Source organism: Jaculus jaculus, chromosome 16 (genome assembly GCF_020740685.1).
Source record: "Jaculus jaculus isolate mJacJac1 chromosome 16, mJacJac1.mat.Y.cur, whole genome shotgun sequence".
Lineage (NCBI taxonomy): Eukaryota > Metazoa > Chordata > Mammalia > Rodentia > Dipodidae > Jaculus > Jaculus jaculus.
The window spans coordinates 9,547,057-9,567,807 of NC_059117.1; the positions used below are offsets into that span (position 1 = coordinate 9,547,057).

A 20,751-nucleotide genomic window follows, 5' to 3' on the forward strand; every position below is an offset into this window, starting at 1 on the left:
AATTACTGTGCTTGCCAAGAACAGTCATCTGGTCTACCTCAAAATGTCCCAGTCATGTCTGGGACATTGATGATGATTCTGTCTGTGGCAAACTAAATTTGGAATTCAAGGTCTTTTTGTTTGTTTGCTTGCTTGCTTTTTATTATCATTTGTGTTCTTGTTTTTTTTTTTGTTTTTTTTTTTTGTGAGGTTTCATGAGGCATAGCTCCAGTTTCCCTTCCCTGCCTCTAATGGAGTCATGGGCAGGAGATACCTTTGTATTCCACAACATGAGCCCCATTCTTTCTTGGATGTCCATTCTCACTCATGTCCTTCCATCAGCTGTCCATGATTGGCTGCTCCACCTATCATGGAGTTTGAAGGATGGGGCCATCAAGTAAGGATCAAGCATCAAGCTAATTGGTATCCCTGAGTTACTTGAGCATACTTTATTTCTTCCTCATGAGCAGTTTGTAGTCCTGACTGACCCAGAAGTTGTCTGTTCATCTTGCTTTACCACATGATAAGTAGGAAGTGGTACAGACCAATAGCCAGGCAGAATCAGGTTTGCTGTTATTAATACAAAGGCTTATTAGAAAAGGAAGAGAAAATAACACAGACAGTAAAAGTAACAAGAAGCACTCCCAAACTGGGAGGGAGCCCCCGACTCAGCCATGAATATCTGAGACATTTTATGTCTGAGAGACAGCATTGTAAGCACTGTTCCCCCGCCTTTGGCTCTTACATTCTTTCTACTACCTCTTCTACCCTGGTTCCCGAGCCTTGAAATATAGGATGTCTCATTTAGAGACCAACACTCCACTGACATTTCTCAGTCCTTGGGTGAATTTTGAGTTCCCACTGGTCACCACTGTCTGAAAACAGAAGCTTCTCTAACTGAAAGTGTGAGTAATGTTAATATATGGACATAAACATAAGCATTTAGAGGACAGTGTGGTGGGTATATTATTCCTTTTAGCCAGACAACATTAGTAGTTCCTCCCTTGGGCTTATGACATACTAAGCCATAGGCTTTTCATTATGCTTTCAATGCTAGGCAGTAATTCCCTCCCATGGAATGGGTCTAAAGTACAATATGAAAGCCATTGATTTCCCCCATAACACACATGCCACCATTGTACCAGTTCAGACTCGGGTTTTAATCACAGTGCTATTCCTGGTTTTATGAGTTCTCTAACAAGGAATGGGACCCTTGTCCTTTGTCGCTATTATTAACTAAAATAAACTGGGATGCCACAAGGGTTGGTCTGATTACCAAGGCTATCAAATGTCAGGTAGCATATATTGCAAGGCTGTGTTCCATCTCCTGAGTAAGAGATGCTAGATTTCATCATTGTGAAGAATAGTTCACAATTTAAAATTTATTTGAAGATTTTTTTTTTCTAGAATATTTTTTCCTCACAGTTGACTGGGTTAACTGTATTTCCAGACCTCAACTTTTAAACCCAGTTCAATTTTAAGATTAAAACACACTATGTTAGAATGCTTTGCTTTGTTCTTTGGGCAATGAGAAGAGAAAATGTTTTCTTATTGGTTGTCCATTTCAAGAATGCAAATGTATTTAAGACAGAACTTTATATTTAAGAAAGTGTACAATCACAGAGGAAAGGAACGTATACCTAAAGCATCCATTTTAATCAATATTTCAGACATATCCATTATGTTTAAATTCATCTTTGTATTTAAGGATTTAAATATATATAATTTCACCTTCATAAGGGGGAAATGCAGCCTTTCCATTTTGTCAGGGTGCTAAACAAGTTAATCCTCCAGGATCTGTCTTTCCCTGAGATCGACGAAGAGGAATTAAAAATAACCCATCGAGGACATGGACAGAGAGCTCAGCCAGCTCCTCAGCCTGCACGTCTGCCCTGACCCTTCCTCCCACCAGCCTGGAATTTGCCTTGTGGAAGCCCCAGAACAGGCCTGATTTCTACCCAGGAAGTTGGGCAGTGGTTCTGTGTAGGGCAAATCCTGTTGGGCACAGAGACATGCAGTGATTTCTATATTCCAAGACAGCTTAAAATAGATTCATGGTTGGGCACCTTTACTGGGTTATAATTATTTAAACATGGCAAATAATATATATGGGAATCCTGTTAATGGCTTGTGACACTTAGGTGAAGCCAGGCATCCCTTCCTCTGCAACACCTGAATGAAGGGTGTGTTTATTATGACAGTCTCACTGGCTGGGTTTGGAAACTATAAAATGTCCATGTTCTCTTAGATACAGAAGGTGGAAATGTCTTGGTACTTAGTACTTTGGACAGACAGACAAAGAAAAATGATATGTTTTAAACAACTAGTTGTAGATACAGTTGTTTATTTAAAAATAATGCATTTTCAAGGAGACTTTAAATTATTTTTTTATTATAAACCCTAAGAATAATTTAAACATGAGGTTCCATGTTTAATTTCTTGTGTGAGTGTCTGGTATTTGAGGTAGCAGCTCTGTTTAAATTACATTTGTACGTTCCTATGCCATAATCACCCACATGGGAGTTTTAACAACATGCATGAAGCCCTTCATTCTTAGGCTGTCTTCCCCCAAGCACACAGTGCTTTTTACTAGGTTTCCTGTCCAGTGGATGCTGTGTGTTTCATGTTGCCTCAGCTTTTGCTGCTACTAGCTATGAATACCCAAGCCTTGTCAAAAGGGGCCACTTAGGCTTCATAGTCATATGCTTGCCAGTAAACCCCGTAACATACTTCTAGATACATCCTGAGAAAGTGGCTGCTTTATGGGGGTTTTCTTTATTCCCATTCTTCTTTCTTCTCCTCCCCCTCCTTTCCTTTCCCCCCTCTTCACACCCAGTATTTCTTTTGTGTTTTTATTAACACAGAAGAACCAAAACATGTTTGAAGTTACTATGAGATGAAGCCTGGCATTCTTTCTAACTTCTGTGAGCATTTCCCATCACTGATTGTTTAGCTCACTTTTCCTCTAATACTTTGTTACTGAGCTGTGTTTCCTGGCGTGTCTGGGAGAGTAGGGAAGCCCCACACTGCTTATTCTGAAGGCTTCTCCCACAGCTCTACTGGACTTTGAGTTCCCATAGCATTGTCCTCCTGATACCCTGCAGCTAACTGGCAAAAGGAGGACATTGACACCAGATCCTTTGTAGGTAATTGGGAATCGGCCTTTAGGATGCAGAACTGGTGTTAGGTCATTTGGTAGGAGAGCTAGATAAATAATGAAAGGATAATAAAGTTACAAGAAAATCAAAAGCTTTCATTGCTCGTAGAAAATCTCAAAGTATGGTAGAAGTCTGAGGAGCTAGTGGGTATGTCTGTTTCATGAGGAAAGTGTTACCTATTCTGTTGTTACAGATGGCGAATATTGAGATAATAGTATTAAAGTTACTTAGCATGGCTGTGGCCTCCATGTGGAGGGCTTCTCTGGCTACCACACAGCATACCCTGGACAGTGCAGACTGGCCCTGGTCCTCTAGGCCTCATCCTTATACCTGTTCCCCACATTTGGCCTGAACTTCAGTCTACATGTTTTCTTGCTGCAGTGTTTGTTTGTTACTTAGCAACACCTTCTTAAGTTATACACTGGCAATCTGTGCTGTATGTGTATTGATCATTACCTATTGTCTCCAGCTAAAATGTCAACCCTGAGAGGACTGGCTCTTCTCCACAGTCACTGCTGTGCTCTGGGTGGAGCATCGCTATCTTGTAAATGTTCACTGGATATGTGACTCTCTGTGAAGACTGACTGTCATTATGTAGTGCCCAGAGCAGCCCTCCAGAGCAGGCCAAAGAGCCTTAACATCCTTACCCCAACCCTTACCATCCATACCATATGGCAGGTACCACTTTGCTCAACTTACAATGAGGTTACATCCTATTAAATTCCTTGTAAGGTGAAAGCATATGCTGCAATGTATTAAAACATATCAATTGCTGATCGTCATAGCTGAACAACATAGTATATTGGATCGTGGAGTTGACTGCCGCCTGGCATCTCCACAAAGCATGTGCCAGGGATCCCTAACTTGGGAAAAACATCAAGTTCAGAATTCAAAGCTTGATGTCTTTTATGTGTCACTTATGCATCATCGTGAAGCTTTTTAAAAGTTGAAAAACGTTAAGTCAGGTCATTTTGTATCAGGGACCACCTGTATTTCTCTTCTCTTCAGGGGACCAAAAGGCCAGATGCTTAGGTGTGTGAAGGTCTGTGGTTACCTCATAACTGTGCCAACCCCCAGTAGAGATTTGTGATACTCTGTAATCTTCAAGACCGTGATCAATGATTATAAAGCTCTTCTTACTGGGTAGTGATACTGTTTTATCCTTGAGCTGTGAAGGAAAAAATTTACCTTTGGGATTCAAATGGGTAGAATTACAGTATGGGCATGGCATTTGTGGGGTCCTGGTGAACTGGACCCAAGCTTCTTAATGTGAAGGCTGGCATGGAGTAAGTTTAGGACTTTGATCTTCAAAGTCTGAAATACTAGCTAATGAATGAGGACTTAAGATTGAGGCTGGTGGGGGTCATTGGCCTTAATACTGACCAGCTCATGAGAATGTGATTCAGGCACAGTCACTGCTTGTTTCTGTGGTCAGTAGTTCTCAGACAAGATACAGCACAGCCTGAGCCCAGGAAGCTGTGGCCACAATGAGAAGTCAGCATGGATGGAAGTAGATTTCAAAGGTAAGGTAATCAGGGTTGGATAACAAGTTAGAACAGGAAAAACAGTCTGTGGATAACTGGCACTTCTAGCTCTGGTAAGTATCTGAAGTCTCATGGATACTGTCCAGTGACCATTTATTTGTTGGGAACAAGACCATTAAGCAATTCAAAAGGGAGGCGTCTTGTGTCACATGCACTTTCTTGCCGTTCACTGTGGGTTGTGCTCTCAGTGGTGGTCACTGTTAAGTCACCGTCCTCTAGGTCACCCAGGTTCACAACTTTTCAAAAACTGGGGATCCCCTGCTTCTTTATGAACATGATTGTTGGGGTCACCTGATCTCTACTTCAACATACCCATCCTATCTTGCACCCCACTGCTTGGTCTCCTGGGTTGGAAACTTGAGCTGGCAGAAATCTCAGGCTCACTTGGTCACTGTACTCTATGAGAGGGATGGAGGAGATTTTTCTCTATTCTCACCCATTCCCTCTTGAGCAGCTTGGAATAGGACCATCTGAAAGTTTAGCCTTGGTCTTGCTGTCATTGCTCACAAGTCCCTGCAAGAACCAATCTCAGCACAAGATTATGAGATCCATAGTAAGGGCTCATTAGCCTATGAACCACATTCTAGAGTTCTTAGACAGAGGAAAGGAAGTCATTCTCTCAAGACCTGGTGATAAAAAATAAGCAAGACTGACCTTGAAGTCCTGGGCTGCAATCAGTTCATAATTCAGGGAGAAAGCTTTCGGGTAAAACTTTGTTTTCTAACTTTAGCAATAGAAAAAGTAAGGGCTTATGGTGGCTACAGATGGTCACATCTGTACCTGTGAACATTTGAGATTTGGTGCTTGGGTGTGCACACATGGTAATGTTGGAAGTGCATGTATACAGTTGTGTGTACATATACCCTCACGCTTCCCTATCTTCTCTTGAAAGTGTCATTCTTTTTGGTGACAGCATTAGAAGCACAGAGCCTGGCAGCTGGGCTACTGTGATGGAGGCCAGCTGGCTCTTCCCTCCATGCTGTCTGTGGAAGCTGGAGTGGCCCTATGAATAGCCAGGCTGTTGCCATTTATAACTGCTATTCAGGCATGGAAGAGTATGCACACTGCTCATTAAAAAGAACAGTGAAGGCCTCCATGTTTCTCTTTTGGCCCCCCGCCCACTACCGCCTCTCCCCCAGCCCATATTAGGCTGTGGTGGAGTAGGAGGCCAGCTCCTTGGGGATGGACAGAGGAACTGGCCTGTGCTTTGTGGCAGAACTGTTGTCCCTCTTCTCACTGTCTTCCCAGCAAATAAAGCTGTAGTTATCAGTGTTATTATTTGAATTTACCTATGATGAAATGGAGGTTCCTGGACTTTTTGTGACCTAACCTTGCTGGGACAAATAGCGAGAAACTAGAGGTTGCCAGTTTCTACTCAACCTACTGTGTCCCCAAACCCGAGTTTCCTTCCTGTCTCCTGTATCTGACACAACTTGAGGGACAGATCATTACCTTTCCTGTATTCATTTATCCCCATGTGTACTTTTGGATAATTTGACTGTCGAGCCCCAAGTTTCAAGGAGCCCCTAGAGAGTGTCCTAGTGGACAGCCATGAAGACTGGAGCAGGGAGTAGAGAATTGTAGTGTCCGATCTTAAGTAATCCATGCAGGGATTTCTTTTTCCTTTTTTGTATCTCGTGTATTTTTCTCCCCTAGAGGTTGTGCTTAGTCATTTAATTTCTTCCATTTTATTATGTATCAGGCTGTTGGTTTTTCTTTATCTTCTGTAACATGAAGTATTTATCGCTATTTCCCACATATTCTTTTCTACTGCTGTCATCTTTGGCACTTCATAAATATTTCCTTTGATTAATTTCCCTTAATCATTATGGGTCTTATTTTCACTTACATGTCAGGTATTGTGAATTTTCCATGGCTGGCTTTTGGGTGGGAAAGTGACCCTTTCAAGATTTAAAAAAAAAAAGTTCTGGGCCTCTCAGGGGACACTTGACCCTTTTGAGACTTGTTTTTAAACTTTGTCGCCTAGGCTGGGAGTCTTTCTGTGTTTGGGATCACTTGCCCTCACTGTTAAGGCAGGCCCCTTTGGTGCCCCTGCCTGCTGAACCACATAGAACCAGGTTCCCTTTGGGCTGGTGGGAACTTGTTTTCCCTGCCCTATGAGCTCTGGTGCTGTATTCTATCTGCTTTTTCCTGGTGATTTCATCTTCTGATCATAATAGTTTTCCTACATATACCGTCTGCGCTGAAGACTACAGGGAGCCCTCTGCAAGTCTCCCCAGCTTTCCTCTGCTGGGTGCTTTCTCATCTGCACCTGTCTCCCCCAGCGCTGATGTCTGTCTGCATGTGTGTGGAGGCCAGAGGACATCCTTGGGTGCCATCCTCAGGTGTGTGCTCCACCTCTTTGAGACAGGCTTTCTCCCTGGTTTGTTGCTTAATTAGGTTAGACTTGTTGGCCAGTGAGCTCCAGGGATCCATGTGTCTTTGCCTTCCCAGTATTGGAATTACAAGCGCACACACCACCACACCTGGCATTTACATAGGTCCTGGGCATTTTACTCAGATCCTCATGCTTGTTAGGAAAGCACTTTACTGATGTAACTGTCTCCCCAGCCTATGTTTGTCCATTTTGTTATTAGTCTCTTGCTTTATCAAAAGCTCCATGGAAGAATGATTTCGAGAAAGCATTACCTTGAACCACAATCACCTTTTGACCTGCTAGTCATGCCCTACATCACACCTACCTTCTGAAGAGTTGTAACACCTGATCTAGGTATGCTTTGGGGACCCACGACACGGGAGCAGACTCATTCTGCCTTCTGGGTCTTGGCCATGGTCCGCCATTTACCCTTGGCCCTCTGTAGGCACTTTGTGCTGAGGAAGAACCACTACCAAGGATTACATCATATTAAACCCTGGGGCCTTGTTTCTCATCAACCAGGGCAGTGAGAACACTCTCCAAGTTCTGAGATTGCTGTTGAGCAAGTTCAAGGAAGAGAGCCTGTCTTCCTTCTGCTAAGCAGGGGAAGAGTTGCTGTGCACCTGACGCTTTGCTAGGCAGACAGGTCAGTCTTCATTAGGTAGTTGTTCCACTTGCATGTGGTTTGGGGTTCTGGTTTTCGCATAAATGTTGCTCAACCAAGAGAGAAAATGTAAAGCCTGGAGCTGAAGAATTTGGGTTCAACTTGGATGCAGTGGCTTTGTGGATCCCACTAGGGGAGCTCAGGATAGTAAGTCCCCTTCTAGGCAAGCTGCTGAAGCTCTGAGGTGCTCAGGAATTGCCCTATAGCTAGTGTATTTCTAGCCCCACCACCCCCAGTTAGAGCTGTGGCTTGTTAGCATGCCACACTTTTCTTTTTGGTAACTAGTGCCTTTGCTTTAAAAAAAAAAACAAAAACTTAGGGTCTATTCATTCATATAGAATAGGATGGCTCTAGTATCAAGAGGGCTTGGCTCTTTTAATGACATTTTAGCTTGGTGCATTGAGGCCACCTGGAGCTAGAGTATGCAGTAATTTTCTGTGGCAGTAGAGGGGAAAGTGACAGGAGCAAAATCTGGAATCTCCCATTTCTAAAACTTTAAAATAATGATTGGTCAGAATTCTTTGGGACTCTAAAATCAAAATACGATTTATTTAATTTGTAAATGTGTTATTTTTCAAATTATGTTTTTGCCCTAATTTGTACCTTAGCAGATAATGTTGTGGTAGTTTAAAGGTTGTGGTTGTCAGCATTATTATTGGGGTAGTTACAGGGTGGAGGTAGAGATTTCTGCAGTTAGATTTTGTAGTTCCCCAACTGAAGTTATTGTAGAGGTCATATAGTTCTCACAGATTATACTTATGTGATTAGATGTTTAAGTTTTGGTGTCTTTTCAATTGCCTTTTCATAGGAGTAACTTGTTACAGTTGAAGGTGCCAGAGGAGGTGGTGGTTGGGGGGAGCAGGAGGCCACACGATACTAGATTGAAGTAGTGGAAGGAAGAGGAGGTAGTGGTGGGTTGGTGGGTTGTTGTGGTGGAAGTGGAGGAGGTAGAAGGGAGCAGAAGTAGTGAAAAGACGGAGGTAGAGGTCATGAAGAAAGCAGAGGGAGGTAGGAGTGATGCTGGTGGCGGAGGTGCTGGTGGGGAGCTTGGCAATAGCAGAGGGAGTGTTAGTGGAGGCGTAGGAGTGGGTGTGGAGGAAGTGGAGGGAGAAGAAGCATAGAGGGCACAAAGTAGAGGTGATGGGGAGGTGGGAGTGATGAAGAAAATAGAATAGGTAGAGGAGGTGACGGAGCTGAAGAAGGCACGAGTGGAGTTGGTAATGGTGGAGGCTGTGGTGTGGATGCGTGTGGGGAGAAGGCGGAAGCTGGTGCTGGTAGTGGAGGAGGCACAGGTGAAAGCAGCCGAGAAGGTGGATTGAGAAGTGAATGCAGAGGTTCAGGAGATGATAGTGAAGGTGGCGGGTGGGTGGATGGAGGCAGATTTGATAAACGAAGTGGACAAGGGAGTAGCCATGGTTGCATTGAAAGCAGTAGCTGACACTTGCTGAGTGACTCTGTATGGGCAGTGTCACACGAAATCTGCACAGTAGCCCTTGTGCTTATGAGGACTCTTAATGTCTTCCCCAAGGTCATATAGCTGCTCATCTGCAGAAATTCTAGAGCTGGTGTCTTTTCACCTTGGGGCTGAGCTGCCTCCTTGATGTGGGAATACCGTATCAGAAACCAGGAACAGAACTGACTTGGCAGAGGCATTTTATTTTGGGAAAACCATTTGTCAAGATTGACAGGCCCTGGGCATGAAGTTTCTTTGCAAGGTGATGGAAATGTTCTAAAATTAGAATGTGGTGAGGGTTGTACACTATGTCATGATACCAGCACTCACTGGGTTGTACATTTCCAACAGATGAAATGTATGTTGTACAACATCTCAATAAAGCTGTCTTTAAAAATCCAAGATTGACAGTGTGACTCTGTGAATAATTGAGCCTGATATTTCTTTGTCCAAAGTAGCAGTATAGGTGTTAAAGTTACACAGTTCAAAAATTGTTTTTGCTAAAGCTGTCAAGAATTGCTGTTTGTGGAGGTTAGTTATGTTGAAGAAAAGGCTAGGTGTGGAATACATATGATTTCCCTGTGTCTTTTGAGATGTTGGGTTGGGAGAGAGATTGAAGTGAAAACTTCAGTATGGAAGCATTTTCACTGTTGGACTCAGCATTCATGCAGTTTAGGAGACAGGTTCTTTGATCCCTGACCAGATATGGTCCAACTATTTTCATGATGGTCTCAGCACCCTATATAAATAGAATTATAGGCAAAAGTGTAATTGACACCATTCTAGGTGAAAACATGGCCCTCACTTCTTGACACGGACAGCTGGAGTGCTGAGTTTTCCTTGTCTTGTTCCAGCTCTTGGAAGCTGGTTGGCCTGGGGTGTGGATTGGTTTGGCATAATTCTTTGCTCTCCCACCCTTTACCTTTACATAGATATGAAACGTGGCATCTCAAGAGGCATAGCTGTCTGTGGTAAGAACATGGCTCCAGTTTATTTGTAACCAGTGGTATTTCCACTTGAGAAAACTGATTTCATATACTTTCAGTGGGTGGAATTGTAGTGTCAGTATTACAGTTTTTGCCATTATCTGACGCTTAGGGACTGGAGAGCCCAGTTATAGTGACATCTGGAAACAAATTGGACACCTGGACAAGGGCCTTCCTCCTCTGCCTCTCTGCCAATAGTACAGAACATGTTGTAGGAAATTTCTAAAAGAGGATATATGAAAATTCTGGAGAAACACGGGCCCTAGAACTCAGGAGTTGAGATGGAAACTACTGTTTTTACATTAAGTTTTTTGAGGCAGGGTTTCATTCCAGCCCAGACTGATCTGGGAACTCATGCTCTAGCCCCAGGCCAGCCTTGAACTGCCTGATCCGCCTGAGTGCTCTTGATGCGAGTTACCACGCTCAACTTTACATTATTATTTAATAAAAATGCATGTTGTTTATAACTGGATGGAGGGCAGATGTCAGTCATGAACCCCATCCTACCTCACAGACCAAGTGTGTTTGAAGGTTCTGGAGTAGGCTGCATATGGAAGGTGCCAGTGAACATCGGCATGTGAAAAGAGTCAGTGGGAAGGTAGGACTCTTTCTCACCTTTCAGAATGCAGGCATCAGAAGTGGAGAGGCCCTCTGTGGTCTTCATTGGGCAGAAATTTCATAGCTTAGTAGATTTTCACTTCAAATCATCTCACAACTTAGTGTATTTTGTGTGAAGTGACAAAACCCAAGCCTATAGCATTTCACCTGCCATCTTCAGAAGCTCTGGCCTGGTGGAATTTAGGCAGGAGTTCCATCTTGGTACACCATTCATTCACCTGACATCTCCAGGTAGGCAGAGGTCAGTTGTTTACCAAGGCCTTATGCAGGGACAGAAGCTACTGCGTGCTCAGTGCTGGCCTTTCCCCTGAACACCAAGCCTGGTGGACTTCACACCCTGCTCTGGCACCGGTTGCCTAGACCAAGGTCTCAGCATGAACCAACAGGTAGACCCATAATGCAGCCAATAGGACGTGAGGGGCCAGCCTGTGGGCCTCCTTCAACCCCTTGAAATGTGGCTTCTGAAGCAGTTGAGTAAGAAAACCAAGGCCTCACTCCCTGCCCAATCCTTGTCTCACCCTGCTAGCTTAGCTCTCTCCACTGGGTGCCACCGAGGAAGCCAGAACACAAGCATCTGACAGTGTAACCAGGAAGTCTTGCTGTCCAGCTCAGAGCCAAGGAGCAGAGCGCCGACCATCTTCACTTTCCCTGCTGCCAGCTCTTGGATTTATGCAGGCCCATCCTATCATTTAGGCCACCCAAGTGAGGGTAGGCTTTTCCCATATTTTATTGTGGTTGAAGAACCCAGACTGGTCTTGAAATAGCTATGTTGCTGAGGTGACCTTGAACTCCCGACCGTCTTCCCTTTTGAGTGCTGAGATTAGGCATGCACCAGCATGCCCAGCTTTCCTGTCCACTTTTATAAAGGCCATATTTCTGCCCAGATCTATATGAAAAGTTGGATTTTGAGCCATGCTAGTGCTTCCAAAGCTACATGGATCTGGATAGACTCAGCATTAAATAGAAAATTGCTCCATAGGGCTTCAGTTAAAGAGCTCTGGGAGCATGCTCCCCATCCTTCCATCTTTAGAGATAGATAGCACAGCAATTAAAGGCTGTGGTCTAAAAGGCATTTGCCTCTAGTCTGACCATCAAAGAATACCGGCCTCCCTATCTAGCCCCAGGGCCTCCTACTTACCAGAGAGGCTCTGACCATAAGGCCACCTGTCCAGTCTTCCTAGTTGGGGCAGGAGGCTTGGAAACAAGACACAGAGATAAACAGAAACTAGCCTGAAGAGGAAGCAGGCCAGGACAATGACAGACCATTTACTCTGGCCCCAGTGTTGATCCCTTTGCTCCTGCCAGCATGACACTGTCTGCCTCGGAACGGTGGACAGACATTTGCTCCTGACCTTCCAGGCCCTGGGGCTTTCCTGTCCATGCCATAGTCAGTTGTTAACTTTACTTGCTGTCTTTGGTGTATCGATTTTATTTTACAGGTGTCATCATTTTTCATATACAGATGGTTTCTCCCTAATCCAAAAATCTGAAATCAGAATGGCTTCAAAATCTAAAACTTAGTGGGGCAGGGGCAACACAAGGCCACACATGGAAAACCTGCTCCTGTCCTCCAAAGGGGATTGTGAAGGTATTGTTCCCTCAGGCTGTGTAGATGAAGTATAAATGAAACACAAATAATTACATGTTTAGACTTGGAATGCACCTCCAATATGTAGCATTGGATATGTACATGTACAAACTATGAAGAAAAAACAAAAATCTCAAACATTGTTGTTCCCATGCACTTCTCATAGTGGTGTGCAACCTGCACCAACTCAGGGGACAGAATTCTAGTCTGTTGAATGTAAGGTATTTTTCTTTTTATAACCTGGAAATTTGATAAACATATTTATAGACACTGATATTTCATGATTGGTATCATATTTTGTCAAAGTCTGAACAGTGCTAGAGACATTAGAATTGCCAAGTAAAATCTAGAACACCTAGGAAAATTATAGAACTAAAAATAATTTTTAGGATAAGTCTCATGTAATATTTGGTGTATAATTGCACCAAATTATCCGTTAGTTATTTGAAATGCAGATTTAACTGGATGTCGTGTAATTTTTATTTGCTGAATATGAAGACACTAATTAGACAGTTTGCCTTACATTATGTTTTTTGTGCTTCTTGTCTGAAATAGATGCATCAATGGGACCTGGTTTACTTCTGAGGGTTATTAGGGACAGTAGCATGCTCTGTGCGTGAGTGGTTGTCACAGTTGAATATTCTCAGGAAAACACTCAGGTACTGGTCACTCTGCACACTGGAGGTGGAGACAAAGGAACCATTTTGAGCACAACCGTGTGGGATTTGGGTGACTGTTAGTGATGTGAATGGAATGTTCCCATGGCCTCAGGTATTTGTGGTTGTTTCCTACTTGGCCCCCACCTAGTAGAGCCTTTGGGAAGTGGAAGCTTGCTGGAGGAAGTATGTCACCAGGAGCAGACCTTGGAGTGGCCGTATAGTTATCTTTTTGTTGTTGGGACAAAGCACATGACCAAAACCAGCTGATGGGAGGAAAAGTGTTTATTTTGGCTTATAGTCTTGTTACAGTCAGGTTCATATTGCTTCCAGAAAATACCTGACATAGAGAAGCTTGTATATGGTGGGGCCGGGGGCCGGCTTATTGGCTTACAGAAGCGAGTGGAAGCTCCATGTTGGCAGGAGGAAACGATAGCGTGAGGAGAGGGTGGACATCACCCCCTGGCCAGTGTCAGGTGGACAACAGAAATAGGAGACCGTGCTAAACACTGGCAAGGGGAAACTGGTTATAACACCCATAAGCCTGCCCCAACAATGCACTCCCTCCAGGAGGCGTGAATTCCCAGTTCTCCTATCAGCTCGAGACCTAGTGTTCAGAGCACCTAAATTTATGTGGGACACCTGAGTCAAACCACCACAAGTCTGCAAGGGAAGCTTTATGGTGGCAGGAGAAAAGCAGGAACAGAGGCGGGACATCAGCTCTGCCACAGCAGGTGGACAACAGCAGCAGGAGAGTGAGTGAACTAACACTGACAAATTAGGGGCTAATAAACCTCACGGTTCACCCTCAGCAACACACCTCCTTCAGCCGGGAACCAAGTACACAAAACACATGACTTTATGTAGGACATCTGATCGAAATCACCACAGGTAAAGTCTGTTCCTGTGTGCTGTTTTCTCTCAAAGGGTGTATGAGATGTGAGCCAGTTTCTACCATGATGAAGCTTCCCCTGGAAACTATAAGCCTGAAATAAACCCTTTCCTCCCACAAGCAGCTTCTGGTTGGGCGTTTACCCCAATAGTGAGAAGGTAACTGCAACACCACTTAAAACTCAATCCCACCCAGTCATGGAAATAAGAGGGATTCTATCTTTTTTATAGACTCATTCCAGTGTTTGTGGTCTGCTTCTAAGCCGATGTGCCCCACAGCAAAACTTGCATGTGTAATGTATAGTAATACTCATTTATATACAAGGACATGTTTCAGATGAGCAGTTTTAATTATTCAAACAGAACCTAAAACTAAGCCATGTCATGGACACATAGTGTAGTCACACAAACCTAGCTCTCAAACTTCTAGCCACCATCAGATATGCTGCCTGCCACTGGCTGAAACATAGCAATGTCCTGTATGACTCTTCTAAACCAGTATTTAATATTTCCTGGCTCAGAAGTTTGCTTGGAAGAAAATGACTAAGATGTTCATGTAAAAGAAGGAAGAGAGGAAATATTCTGCTGATGATAGAGTATGTTGGCAGGCCGGGTGAGTGGAAAATGTGGGGTGTTCGCCCAAGAGCAGGCAGATGTGTGGAACTGATGAGGAGGGAGCTGAGAAGGAGGGTGTGGGTGTGTGCACGTGCGCATGTGCGCACGCACACAGGGGTTTTTGTTGTTGTTTGTTTTTATTTATTTGAGAGCAACAGAGAGGAAGAGGTAGAGCGAGAGAGAAAGAGAGAGAGAGAGAGAGAATGGGTGCTCCAGGACCTCTAGCCACTGCAAAAGAACTCCAGATGGTTGTACCGCCTTGCGTGTCTGGCTAATGCTAACATGGGTTCTGGGGGATTGAGCCTCAGACCAGTGTCCTTAGGCTTCACAGGTAAGCGCTTAACCACTAAGCCATCTCTCCAGCCCACATACAGGTTTTAACGTGTGTATGCTGACCTCCCAGTGCAGGCAAATGGTGCGAGTTATGTCTTCTCATAGGGTTCATGGGTTAAAGTCTTGATTTCCAGAGTGACACTGTTGGAAGGTGGTAGAACTTTCAAGAGGTCATGCCACTGAAGAGGACGGGTTCTGTGTCCCTCGTTCCGTCTTGGCATGAGGTGAGCAGCTAAGCTGCACCTGACATTCCAAGCCATTGCAATCTACCATCCATCAGTCCCAAAGCATTGAAGCCAGCCACACGCATGGACTGAAACTCTAAAATCTGAGTCAAGCTAAACCTTTTCTTATAATAAGTCTGTTACCTACACCTTTGTTATAGTAACAGAAAGGTGACTAACACAAAGGGGTTGGGTGAGTTCATCAATCATGTATATGTGTGTGACACCCAGTTATCCCTCCCCTCTTATTGTCTACCAAAATATGTCAGATGAAAAAACCATACATCAAGTCATAAAGGAAAGCATAATTAAACTCAAGTGAATGTTTTGTTTTTGAATTTTCTCAGTGGGGCAATAAAAGCAGTTTTTAAGCTGAAAATTAGCTTTAAACAAAAGGTTGACCAATGTGATTACAATGCAAGTAGAATATGAATAAAAAATGTAACTTCTAAAATCTAGGAACATATATAAGACAAACCTTGGTTTCCTACCACATAAAAAGCTCACCATGTGGAAATTAAGAAACAGTTATGAGTGCAGTTTGCCCACATCACGTCGGGTGCCTTTGAGGCAGTACTTATTGCAAACGCAGGCACAGTTGGTGCTCTGTGTTATAAACAAGCCTTCCCAGTTGTTACCTGGAGGCTTTTCAACCCACTTTACCCATCAGCCAGTTGACTCAGAGGCTCCAGGTAACTGGCCCCCAGCCCTGAGCTACTGAGCAGCCAGGCTGTGATTCACTGGCAGACCTTGTGACTGGAAAGCTCTTGAACCCTGAGGAACTAGGGCCAGTCTAGCTGGCCTAAGAACAGCCTGTAAGAAAGACGATGGGGGACTAATTAACTCTCAAAAAAGCTTTCCACCTTATTAGTGGTAAAGATCTACGATGAAAACTGCTCAGTAAGGCCTCTGCTTACCTCTACAATTGGAGGAAATATTTTTCCAGAAATATAACTGGCTATTTTGTTGTTGGGCAGTTCTCTTTAATTTAGGATATAAGAATAAATTGGTCAAAAGTGCATTTGACAGCTAGGCATGGTGATATAGGACTACAATCCCAACGACTTAGGACTTGTCTGTCCTACATAGTTCAAGTCCCACCTGAACAACTTACTGAGACCCCATCTGAAAAAGTGAAGGAAAAAAGTGGGCTGAAGCTATAGCAAATGCAAGGTCATAATTTCAGTCCTCAGTACTACAGTCATTGAATGAGTGAATGAATGAATAAATAGGCAATATGTTCCTTCAACTTTATATATATTTTATAATTATATAATTATTATTATATATTATAATATATAGTATATTATATATAATATAATAGATAACATATATTATTATATAATTATATAACAATAATTATATAATAATTATATACATTATATATATGAACTTTTACCCTGTCTCTCTACTTCTAGGGATCCTAAGTGAATAATGAGAAATAAGGACAAAATTTTGCCCAAAGGGATTTGTTTAATCATCATTTGAGAGTTATAAACTACTTAAAAAAAAAAGACCTTCTAGAACTGTTTCAAGTATGTAAATATTATTTTTCTAACATTAATTTAGGACTTTTAGTTAACTGTGAGTGGCTTGGAGAATAAAGCAAAGCATCTGAGTATTCCAAATCTGTGAAGTGATTCCATCAATGTAGACTGGATTTGTTAACATGGAAAATTTCAAAAACCTGCCTTGAAACACAATAAAACATAGAATATTAACACACATTCTTTTCTAAAAACCAAGATTATTTGTAACTGTATGTGATTCTAATATTATGTACATACTTATGATAAATAATGCAAGCATTTTGCTAATGTAGATTTTGTTTCTGTTTTCCTTAAATAATGTTATTGGATACTAATAGATAAACTCATGGGTGTGTGAGTAGATTGAGGGCTTTTTTTTTCTATTTGTTTGACTCCCGTAGATTTTCAAAGTTAGAAAGTGTTCAATCTATGATTAAGAAACCTGACCACAATTGCTTTTTAAGAGGAACAAGAAGAGGGCAAGCACCAGGAAGCATCTCCTGTTACTTAGACATTTGCCTTTGTGGATGAAAGGGTGGACAGGGCATTCGTTTTTGTTTTTTGGGTTTTTTTTGTTGTTGTTGTTGTTTTGAAGTATGACATACAAGTGACATGGCCTTTGTGGAGGTTTTCCGTTGGTTTCCCCTCAGCCTCCTCCATAGCAGCCCCAAAGCTTAGAGTGGATCTGACAGTTAGCCCTGTACTGCAGGCTGGTTTACACACAGGAAGTTAGCATCAATCTCAAATAGTTTACGTTTACAGTGGACTTATAACTGAGAGGTGACCCCATTATAAATCAAGAAGCATCTGTACTATGTTTGTGACTGCATAGTAATAACTGACTTAAGTGTACTTTCTGTACTTCTGGCAGAATTCAAACCTTTTCTACTTATCCATGCTTTCTGAAACATTTCACAGATTTTATACATTTGTAAGAGGCTGTTGAGATTTCTCCACCAGGTGTTAATCACTGCTGCTTTTTGTAAGCTCATTAATACTATATGGCATATTTCTACCCAGATTTATTTTTATTTATTAGTGTAGAGAAATGTGTGTGTGAGAGAGAGAATGAGCACGCCAGGCCTCCAGCTATTGCAAATGAACTCCAGATGCATGTGCCACCTTGTGCATCTGGCTTATGTGGGTCCTGGGGAGCTGAACCTGAGTCCTTTGGCTTTGCAGACAAGCACCTTAAGTGCTAAGCTGTCCAGCCCTCTACCCAGATTTTAATATGTCTTTTATTGGCTATTTTTATTTCTATGAAGATATTTTTCTAGAATTGTAGCCTTGGAGTCTTAATGTTGTTTTAACTTTTGCCTCAAATTTTATCCTCGTATGTCTAAAGTAGTGCCAGTGAGCTCCTTGCTCTTTGTGGAGGGACCTGTCTATGAATCACTCTCTCAGACTCAGAGAGCTGAAGGTCAAGGCACATCACTGGTCATTGTAGAAAGTGTGTGTGCTTCATGGAATGTCGGTTATGACATTCATTGCCGAAGGTGAGCACTTGGTGGTCATCCTTTTAAATTACTCTTCAGGGAAAACCATGAGAGTGAAACATGAACTGCTTCTGACTCCCCTGACAACAGGTTGCAACTTTTGTGATTGGACTCCTTTCTATGACATATTTTAAACTGTTATGTAAAACTGACACAGATAGATAGATAGATAGATAGATAGATAGATAGATAGATAGATAGATAGATAGATAGAGGGAAAGCAGTGTAAAATACTGCTAATGGGAGGAAATACTGGAGATGTATGCTGTGCCTCTTTTGATCCTTTGTCTTCCTTTTAGGACAAAGTGGAGCAGACACCTTCTCGTTCACAAGGCCGGGCAAGGCCTAGATTTTCTCGACCGACAAACCATCCAGGTAAGGAGTATGTAAGAATTGACTGTTGCTTTGCAACCATGAAAGCACTTTATAGCTGTTCATAGTCCATGGGGTCCCAGGAGCCCCTGCAGACACTGACACCTGCAGATGGCCAAGTCCTTTAGATGTAATGTTATTTCCATAGAATCTCACCCTCCTTCCCACGTGCTCGTCACAGTTAGGTTGCTTGTCATCCCCAGTGCACGGTGAGTGGCTGTGCCATTTGGGGAATAATGACGCAGAAAGAAGTCTGTGTACGTTTAGTACACAACTTCCCCCTCAGTGTTTTTGATTCATGGCTGGTTGAATGGATGTAGATCCTGGGGATACGGAAGACCAGCTGTATATTCTGAAATGTTCTTGGCACGAGGAAAGATTCCAGCACTACATGTTCTTTTTCCCCTTAAGGCAAATGAAGCCTAAAATATATCGCTTTATGTCGTTTCATTCAACAAACCGACTTCAGTGAGCCAAACATGAAAGGGTGCTGGATATGAGTTATCTGAGGTTCATCCTCACTGTGCTAGGGGTGAGCTTCGAAGCAAAGCAACTTGCCCTTCCCTCTGCAGGGCCCTTGTCCTCCGTGGGGTCCTCTGCTGGTTTGGCATGTGTGCACTGTTGGTATTTCTCTTTTGCTGATTTCTTCTGGAGAAGAAGGCAAAGGCATAAAGTGAGCATAAAAATTATTTATTAAATTATATCTAATAAATTGAAATGTTGTGAGAAGATGAGAAGTCTCATCCTGACACGGAACTGGGGGAAATGCATGTGACACATTATTTGGATTTCTAGAGAATTTAAGTCCAAGAAATCATATGGTTTTGAACTGTTAGAAATTGAAGTAATCAGATTATTTAAAGAACTGCTTAATGAGAAGGAAGATGACATTTAGCAAAAACTGAAAACTGAGATCTACCCATGAAATCAAATCAGTGTCTCCTCAAGCATTAGACAGTCAAAGCTTTCTATGGCAAGCATAATTTCAGACTCACCCTATATAAACTTTGAAACGAGATTGTATAAGCGAAAAATACTAATTGTTTACTACAGGCTTTGAAGCTTAAGGCAACTTTAAGTCATTTCACTGTGCTCCTTACAAATGATCTTATTAAAGTCGAAATGCTCTGGGTCATAATATTAGTGTTCCTGTAGAATTATATACTAACACTTTTGTCAGAAAATTAGGAAAAAAAGACTGCTAAAAAAGATTTAATGGGTGGAGAGAGAGTTCAGTGATTAAGACACTTGACTGCAAAGCCTAATGACCCAGATTCGATTCCAGAGCAATGGGCTCTGTGGTCTCCCCCTCTACCAGTGACAGAGGAGCCACAGTTAGTTCTAACCAGAGACTGGGATGGGACTTTCCTGCTTTCATAAGGTGCTGGTCAAAGACCCTTGCCAGGGTGGATGGTCAACATGTGAGCATGCGGGCAACCATTTGGGTTCAGCCTTGCAGGCAGAGCTTGATGGAGTAGCAACAGAGCAGGACGATGACTCAAGCTCAACCCCACAGTCTTCATGAGCCAGTAGCTACAGCTGGCCCCCGGCTTCACTCTCCACAGGGAGCAGTAGGAACATCAGTGAGGAAGATAACAGCCTACTTCCATTGCGTGTACAAACTAATTCCAGATCACCCAAGTCAAATCTGTGCTAAGATAGGTAGCTAATAAAATTAGCCAATGACAAATGCAGACCGTGTGATAGAAATAAGTCTGAAAAATGATTTTAAATTAATATGTTTATAATGCTCAAATCAATGAAAGGAAAATGTCTATAAAACAGAGAAGGAAACTATGAAACATACATAGTAAAAATAAATGAACTAAGAAGAAAAGGTAGGTAGAACTTTTAGACATGAAATATACACTTACTGACATTCTTTTTTTAAGTGCTGGATTCTGCCTAAAAGGTGGCTAGAGGCCTGCAAGTCATTTCTAAAAGACTCACCTCCCTCTAGGTCAGAGAAACAGAGACAAGAGGTTGACATTTAGGCATAGAAGGCTTTAAGAACCAACAATTGGCTAGAAACAAAGAATGATATGATTATAAGACTACCAAGGAAACATGAAGGTTTGTCTTCATCTAAAAGTATTTAGTACTAGTCCAAAAGGATGGAATCCATAGGATGTCTTAAAGGAAGAAATAAATGTCTTAACAAACTATGAGCCTGATACTAAATTGGGCATGGTAAATGTCAGACACTGTGGTTTACTTCAGAAACACTGAAGGAAAGATAACCATCCATCCAGAATTTCTGACCAACAT

The 20,751-nt window shown here is 42.5% G+C and overlaps 1 protein-coding gene across 1 annotated transcript in view; it reads left to right on the forward strand.

Moving 5' to 3' along the window:
* Grb10 (growth factor receptor bound protein 10) overlaps positions 1-20,751 on the forward strand; it is a 117,786-nt gene that overhangs the window by 20,186 nt on the left and 76,849 nt on the right. The window contains exon 2 of the mRNA XM_045135540.1: positions 18,411-18,486. The gene's annotated coding sequence lies outside the window, so the exon portion shown is untranslated. The remainder of the gene's footprint in view (positions 1-18,410; positions 18,487-20,751) is intronic.